We start from the raw sequence: 7,591 nt of genomic DNA, 5'->3' as shown, positions 1-7,591 counted from the left end.
TGTAACAACAGTCGTATTGTATCCATTAACTTCTATTAGTTCTGCTTATTTGACGGCTTCAGTACAAATGTTTCAGATCACCATAAGAAATAAGTAGAATTAGGCCAATCAGCCCATCAAGGCTACCCCATGGCTGATTTATTATCCCCCTCAACCCCATTCTCCCACCTTCTGCCTGTAACCTTTGAACCCCTGACTAATCAAGAACCTATCGAACTCTGCTTTAAGTACAAGCAATGACTTGGTCTCCACAGCCGCCTGTGGCAGTGAATTCCACAGATTCACTGTCCTCGGGTTAAAGAAATTCCACCTCATACATAATACATTTGCCTTTTCACATTTAACACTTTTACTACGATGGCCTTCTTTGCTTATTCCCTGCCTAGTATATTCAGTTAGTTGTCTGATCCGGTCCTTCCTGACCTAACTTGGTTTTCTGCATCTCAATCACTTTCCCCATTCCTGCACTATTTCATTTTCACTCTAACACCAAGATTTCTCTCTCTTGCTTAGCATGAGGCTCTTTCTACCTTTCTCCCTCCTTTGTCAGGTTCAGATTTATTTAGCTTTTTTTAAAATTTCAAAATATACTTTATTGAAAAATAAAATTATATACAATAAACCATTCAATGACTTTCTATCCTCTACATATGTTTCCCTTATGGTCTCTACATATCCACACTTTTGGCCACCCACGTGGCCATCCGTTGGTTCACCTGACCACAACATTGTTGAGGGGTATACTCCCCGCCACCTGACCCCTCCCACTCCCGTGGGAGAAGAACCCTAAACAGTGGTCCTTCCCCACCGGGCCCTTGTGGTGGCTGCACCGAGTTTCAGTGCGTCCCTCAGCACGTACTCCTGCAGCCGAGGATGTGCCAGTCGGCAGCATTCTCCCACGGACATCTCCATGTGCTGGTAGATATTCAAGTTTCGGGCCGACCAAAGAGAGTCTTTCACCGAGTTGATGATCTGCCAGCAGCACCGGATGTTGGTCTCCGTGTGTGTCCCGGATTCAGATTTATTTAGCTGTCACATGTACAGTATATTGAAATACACAGTGAGATCTGTCATTTGGGTGGCACGATAGTGTTGTGGTTAACACAACAATTTACAGTGCAGGTGGCCTGGGTTCAATTCCCGCAGCTTCCTGTAAGGAATTTGCATGTCTGCCCCTTTTCTGCGTGCGTTTCCTCTGCGTGCTCTGGTTTCCTCCCACAGTCCAAAGACTTACTGGTTGGTAGGTTAATTTATCGTTGCAAATTGTCTCATGATTGGGTTAGGATTAAATTTAGGGATTGCTGGGTGGTGTGGCTCAAAGGACCAGAAATACTTCTTTTACTTTAGTTATCAAATTAACTAATTCAATGTATATAAAATTATTAGCTTGGTTTGTTTAATAAAGTAATCGGGCTTAGTCATTTAAACATCATGAATTGACTGAAAATGTAGGGTAATCATCACCAATCACTTTACACGTGGTCATAAAGCAGGGAAGAACTGGCCACTAGGTGGCGACGACTGCCAGGCTGGAGGCAGATCAAAGTGAATTTTACTTAAACATGGGAGGTTAAATATCCAAGGTCAGAGGAGCAGAGATGAGATTCTGTGGGCACGATAGAGACACCAGAATGATACATTGCCTCCCAGGTGTCAGGGTCAGGAATGTCTTGGATCAGGTCCATGGCATTCTAAAGGGGAATCAGAATCAGAATATGTTGTGAAATTTGTTAACTTAGCAGCGGCGTTTCAATCATCATCATCAGGTGCCATGCCCAATTTGAGCTTTGACTGCCGTTGCCCACACACTCCTGTTTCAGGTCAAGTGGATCAATTCATTGGTATTCATTTCCAGTTCTCTGGCTGCTGTCTCCATCATCATTTGTCCTTGTCTTCCTCTTGCTTTCTTCCCTTCAATCTTTCCCATAATTACTGTGCATTCTAACTCCTCTTTCCTAATCACATGTCCAATGAAGTTATGTTGCCTTTTCATGATCTCATACATTATCTCTCTTTTTGTTTGCTCTGTTCATGACATCCTCGTTAGATATTCGTTTCGTCCATGATATTCTTTGCATCCTCCTCAAAAACCACATCTCTGCCGCTACAATTCGTTTCCTCATATTAGTAGATATTGTCCAACATTCTGAGCCGTATAACGTAACTGGATAAACATAACATTTCAGTACTCTGAGGCAGGTTGTCATGCCTAGTTTAGTATTGGTCAGTATACGCTTCATGGTGTCTTTTGCCATCCCTATTCTTCTTTTGATGTCCAAGTCGCACCTGCCATCTGATGTCACCCAGCTTCCTAAGTAGCAGAAGTTCTTTCAACACACATCAAAATTGCTGGTGTACGCAGCAGGCCAGGCAGCATCTCTAGGAAGAGGGACAGTCGACGTTTCGGGCCGAGACCCTTTGTCAGGACTAACTGAAGGAAGAGCTAGTAAGAGATTTGAAAGTGGGAGGGGGAGGGGGAGATCCAAAATGATAGGAGAAGACAGGCGGGGGAGGGATGGAGCCAAGAGCTGGACTGGTGATTCGCAAAAGGAATATGAGAGGATCATGGGACAGGAGGCCCAGGGAGAAAGAAAAGGGAGGGGGGAACGCAGAGGATGGGCAAGGGGTATAGTCAGAGGGATAAAGGGAGAAAAAGGAGAGAGAGAGAAAGAATGTGTGTATAAAAATAAATAAATAATGGATGGGGTACGAGGTTCTTGTTTTATGTCTTCCCTGTTTATTCTCAGCCTGCAGATAGGATTCTCCTTCTTTTTGGATATCACCATATAGTCTGTCTTTTTGCAATTGATAGACCCATTTTTGCACTTTCTTCAACAATTATATCAATTAAATTTTGTAGTTCTTCCTCTGTACTTGCAATTAACAGTGTCATCTGCATATCTGAAATTATTGATGTCTTCACCGCCAACTTTGATTCCCAAAATGTCTCTTTTTTTTGTAATATTGTTTCACTGTACACATTAAATAAATCAGGGAAGAAAACACACCCTTGTCTAACGCCTCTCTTGATTTTTGTAAACTGACTTACTTCTCCATCTATTCTTACAGCAGCAGTTTGTTCCCAGTACAGATTTCTGATTATGCGGAGGTCTTTTGAAACTAGATCTAGAGTTTTCTGTAATATTTCAAATAACCTATTGTGCTTCACTTTATCAAATGCTTTTTAGTAGTCGATCAAACAAATATTTTTGGACTTGAATAGCTCATTCTGATAGTCTCCTTAACATCAATGTTGTGTTTCTTGTACCTTTGTCTTTCACAAAACCACATTGTTCTTTGCCTATTTCAGCTTGTATCTTACTTTTAGCTCTTGTCATCAAAATTCTTCGAGGTATCTTGGTGATAGGACCATAAGTTTAATGAGTCATATGTAATTCACATTGTATTGCTCCAGGTTTCTTAGGAAGAGTGATAAATACTGATTTTTTTTCATCTCTTCTGGTATTATTCCAGTCTGATAAATGTCATTGATTAAATTAGTAAGTTTTTCAATTCCATAATCTTCAAGGGCGATAATTTGTTCTGTTACGAATTTATCAAGACCTGCTGCTTTTCCTTTCTTTATCTTATTTCAGGGGTCCCTAACCTACTTTGCACTGCGGACCGGTTTAATATTGACAATATTCTTGCGGACTGTGTTGGGGGGGGGTGTTCAAGTAGGGTTAAGCTCACCTTAATGTCTTTTACATTTAGGGTTGTCACCTTTCTCACTCCCAAATAAGGGACAAAAGTAGCAGTCAAATACGGGACATTTGTGTTTACCCCAAGAAAGACTACCATGACCATGAAGCCTTGCGTGGGCACCTGTGTGCGCATGCGTGTATGTGCCGATTTTTTTTTTCTACAAATACGTTTTGGTTTAATCTTCCCGACTCTGTTAAGTGAAAGTACACTGTACATACATTATTTCTACTTTATATAGGCTGTGTATTTATTATATCATTCCTGGTTTTACTATATGTTAGTGTTAGTTTAGGTTTTGTTATTTGATAGGTCGTCTTTTGAGTCTGGGAACGTTCAAACATTTTTCCCATATATATTCACTTTACACCATTTCCGCTTATGAACGGTTTCAAAGGAATGCTCTACCTTAGCAGGGGAAATATGGGACAAGGGCGGTCCCGTATGCGACGAACCAATTTAGCCCAATATATGGGATGTCCTGGCAAATATGGGACGGTTGGCAACCCTGAACTTGGACCAGGTTCAACAGTGCGTGACAGGGAATGAGGAAAGGTGCAACTGACTCATATCTTTTCCTCATGGCCTGGTAGCACATCCTTTGCGGCCCGGTGGTTGGGGACCACTGTCTTATTTATTGCATTAAGAACTTCAGATTTTAAAATACTTGGACCTTCAATGTTTTTCTTAAGTTCTGCTTTTTTGCCTCGATTGTCTTCAAACAATTCCTGAATGTACTCAGTCCATCTGTTCATAATCTCATCTTCTTCCATACAATTTCAATTGCATTTCAATACAATACATAATACAGAAGAAGAGAAAATAAATAAATAAATAACAGAATATGCATATTGAATACATTAAAAATTGTGCAAAAAACCCCCCAGAAATAATATATATTAAAAAAACTGAGGTAGTGTTCCCAAGTTCAATGTCCATTTAGGAATCGGACAGCAGAGGGGAAGAAGCTGTTCCTGAATCGCTGAGTGTGTGCCTTCAGACTCCTGTATCTCCTACCTGATGGTAACAGTGAGAAAAGGGCATGACCTGGGTGCTGGAGGTCCTTAATGGACGCTGCCTTTCTGAGACACCGCTCCTTGACCATGTCCTGGGTACTTTGTAGGCTAGTACCTAAGATGAAGCCAACTAAATTTACAACCCTCTGCAGCTTCTTTCGGTCCTGTGCAGTAGCCCTCCCCCCCCACCCCCCATACCAGACAGTGATGCAGCCTGTCAGAATGCTCTCCACGGTACATCTACAGAAGTTTTTGAGTGTATTTGTTGACATGCCAAATTCCTTCAAACTCCTAATAAAGTATAGTTGCTGCCTTGCCTTCCTTATAACTGCATTGAAATCAGATATCCCACCTCTCCTGGAAGTTCTGGGAGTCTCCTGCAAACTAATAGTGGCTCCCTGATGCCCGCAAATTATATACAATGTCCCGGAAATTGATTTTTTTTGAGAGCGAGCGTGAGAGAACGCGCAAGAGAGAGCGCGCGCAAGAGCAAGAAAGCAAGAGTGAGAGAGCGAGCGCGAGTGAAAGCGACCACGAGAGAGAGAGAGCGCACGCACGCGCACGAGAGAGAGCGAGAAAGCAAGCACGAGAGAGAGTGGGAGCGAGAAAGCAAGCGTGAGAGAGTGAGCGTGTGAGAGCGACCACGAGAGAGAGTGCGAGAAAGCAAGCGAGAGAGAGAGAGAGAGCGAGAAAGCAAGCGCGAGAGAGCGAGAGAGTTCCAAAAAAAGTCAGTGGCAGAGTGTTCCAAAAAAATATATAAAACGTACTTCACCCCAGACTACACTACCCCTGCCTAATAGGGGTCAAAAATAATGACAGTGTTGCTCGCTGCACTGTTTGTGACAGTGACTTTTCTATTGACCATGGTGGGTTAAGACTGTAAAAGACATGTTGAGGTGAGTTTAACAGGTGTCATTCGTTCATTAGCATAGCTAATGTTATTTAAACTAGCTGGCCAGCTGCTAAGGAGCTACTCTATTGCAGACATCCCACCTCTCCCGGAAGTCTCCCGCAAATTGATGGTGCTACCTTTCTGAAATGAGTTTTTGCAGGGTGGGATGTCTGTGAAATATTGGGTCTTGGTTTGGTCCTCAGAGATCTTGACACCCAGGAACTTGAAACTGCTCACTCTCTCCATTTCTGATCCCTCTATGAGGATTGGTATGTGTTCCTTCATCTTACCCTTCCTGAACTCCACAACCAGCTCTTTCATCTTACTGATGTTGAATGCAAGATTTTTGCTGTGACACCTCTCCACTAGTTGGCATATCTCGCTCCTGTACGCCTTCTCATCTTCATCCGAGATTCTACCAAAAATGATTGTATCATCAGCAACTTTATAGATGGTATTTGAGCTATACCTAGCCACACAGTCATGGGAATAGAGAGAGTAGAGCAGTGGGCTAAGCACACACCCCTGAGGTGCACCAGTGTTGATCGTCAGTGAGGAGGAGATAGTATCACCAATCCCTACAGATTGTGGTCTTCCGGTCACAGAGGAAGGTACAGAGGCCCACGTTCTGTAACTACTCAATCAGTTGAACGCTGAGCTATGGTCAATGAGTAGCATCCTGACATAGGTGTTTGTATTGTCCAGATGGTCTAAGGCCACTGAGATCGCATCTGCCATTGACCTATTGTGGCGATAGGCAAATTGCAATGGGTCCAGGTCCTTGCTGAGGCAGGAGTTCAGTCTAGTCATGACCAACCTCTCAAAGCATTTCATCACTGTAGATGTGAGTGCTACCCTGTGATAGTCATGAAGGCAGATCACGTTATTTTTCTTAAGTACTGGTATAATTGTTGCCTTTTTGAAGCAAGTGGGAACTTCTGCCCATAGCAGGGAGAGGTTGAAAATGTCCTTGAATATTTCTGCCAGTTGGTTGGCACAAGTTTTCAGAGCCTTACCACATTCTCCACTGGGACCTTCCGCCTTGCAAGGGTTCACCCTCTTTAAAGGCAGCCTAACATCGGCCTACGAGACAGCGATCACAGGGTCACTGGGTGCAGCAGGGATCTTCACAGCTGTAGTTATATTCTCCCTTTCAAAGCGGGCATAGAAGGCGTTGAGTTCATCTAGTAGTAAAGCATTGTTGCCATTCATGCTATTGGGTTTCACTTTGTAGGAAGTAATGTCTTGCAAACCCTGCCAGAGTTACTGTACATTCAATGTCGCCTCCATCCTCATTCGAAATTGTCCCTTCGCCCTTGAAATAGCCCCCTGCAAATCATACCTAGCTTTCTGGTGTAGACCTGGGTCGCCAGACTTGAATACCACAGATCCAGCCTTCAGCAGACAACGTACCTCCTGGTTCATCCACGGCTTTTGGTTTGGGAATGTACAGTAAGTCTTTGTAGGCACACACTCATCCATACAGGTGAGCAGCCAGAAGTTTTTGTATATATTGGCACCAATGACATAGGTAGGAGAGGTGAGGAGGTCCTGAAGAGAGATTTTAGGGAGCTCAGTAGAAAGTTTGAAAACGGACCTCCAGGGTAGTAATCTCTGAATTGCTGCCTGTGCCACATGCTAATGAGGGGAAGAATATGATGATTTGGCAGGTGAATGCACGGCTGAGGAACGGGTGCAGTGGGCAGGAGTTCACATTTCTGGATCATTGAGATCTTTTCTGGGGAAGGTATGACCTGTATAAAAGGGACGGGTTACACCTGAACCCAAGGAGGACCAACATCCTTGTAGGAAGGTTTGCTAAAGTTGTTTGGGAGGGTCTAAACTAATTTGGCTGATGTATGGAACTGGAGTGATAGTGCTGAGGATGAGCTAGTTGGTTTACAAACAGAGGCAGTGTGTAGTGAGACTGCTAACAAGGAGAGGCAGATGATAGGGCAAAATTGCAGTCAACAGGAAGAGT

This window comes from Mobula hypostoma, chromosome 27 (assembly GCF_963921235.1).
Source record: "Mobula hypostoma chromosome 27, sMobHyp1.1, whole genome shotgun sequence".
NCBI lineage: Eukaryota > Metazoa > Chordata > Chondrichthyes > Myliobatiformes > Myliobatidae > Mobula > Mobula hypostoma.
Note: the sequence above shows the minus strand (reverse complement) of the source record.